The sequence below is a fragment of the Triticum dicoccoides genome, unplaced genomic scaffold (assembly GCF_002162155.2).
Source record: "Triticum dicoccoides isolate Atlit2015 ecotype Zavitan unplaced genomic scaffold, WEW_v2.0 scaffold204412, whole genome shotgun sequence".
Classification (NCBI taxonomy): Eukaryota; Viridiplantae; Streptophyta; class Magnoliopsida; order Poales; family Poaceae; genus Triticum; species Triticum dicoccoides.
The window spans coordinates 1-1,181 of NW_021235626.1; the positions used below are offsets into that span (position 1 = coordinate 1).

Genomic DNA, 1,181 nt, shown 5'->3' on the forward strand with positions numbered 1-1,181 from the left:
GCACCATAGTATTCTGCCAATTCTTTGTTCTTGTCTTTACTTTACATATATGTTCATGTCCTTGTCCGTGTGGGACTAAAATTAGGCACTGACTAGGCTAGTATATGTTCTCGTCCCCGAATCTCCAATTCCCTCTTAATTACCGACTCTCATATTCCTACCCAAGCAACATCATGACAAACAAGTGATGGCCGGGGAGCAAAAGAAATAATTAAACATCAATGCCACACAAAAGTTACATCATATCACACTGTGATAGTTCATGGTTACTACTTACCAGCATGAAAACCTGAAACCTCGTAACAAGGATGCCTACCTATTAAATGGTAGAAGCAAACCAACCACAACGGACGTATGTTGTGATCTGCTATCAATAAAGACTAAGTATGGATCCAATCCAACAGGTACATAGCTAAGCTAAGGTAGCAGCACCGATATATATACAGACCGACAATGAACGTGTCTGTCATATCATGTGCTGCGTGGTGGGCGGCATGATGGAGCCGTCGCTGCGGCCCTGCTGCTTCTGCAGCTCCACGTTGGCGTTCCACCCGATGTCCATCACGAAGCCTGGGTTGCTGAGCTCGCGGTACTCCTGGCAGATGGCACAATACTCGAGCCAGCAAAAGTGGACGCAGCAGTCCGGGAATGGGGTCTCCCGGAGCCTGCACTGGGCGCGCATCTTGGTGTGGTAGACACAAGAGTACATCCACTGGCACTGCCACCCCGCAGCACCCCCACCGCCACATACAGCACCGCGCCGGCGCCGCTCGCCATGGCCATATTTTCTACTGTGGTGGTCAAGGCGTTTGGAGAGTACTTGATAGAACCAACTATCACAGATATCGAAGGGCTCCTAGCACTATCAAAAAGCAAGAGGGTGTCCAGGTACGCTCGTATCCTTGGATTGCATGCACTGAAGATGGAAGAACTGCTCATATGCTCAAAAAACGGCAATATCAAGACCATTGTAAGAAGCCCACATCATTCTTAAAGCAGTTGCATCGACCGCTGGATTTCGCACTCTTTCTTTTGCTTTCCCGGGTCACATAATGACATCAACATTCTGAAGTGGCCTTCATTGCTCGCTAGGTCGACTATGGGACTAGCTTCCATGCAACTGTACCAGCAATGTTCATGACTACCACATGAGCTACTATCTTTGTGATGATACCTATCCT

The 1,181-nt window shown here is 48.1% G+C and overlaps 1 pseudogene; it reads right to left on the reverse strand.

Moving 5' to 3' along the window:
* Positions 1-466: 466 nt before the first annotated feature.
* LOC119345087 lies at positions 467-777 on the reverse strand (annotated as a pseudogene).
* Between the last annotated feature and the right edge of the window lie 404 nt (positions 778-1,181).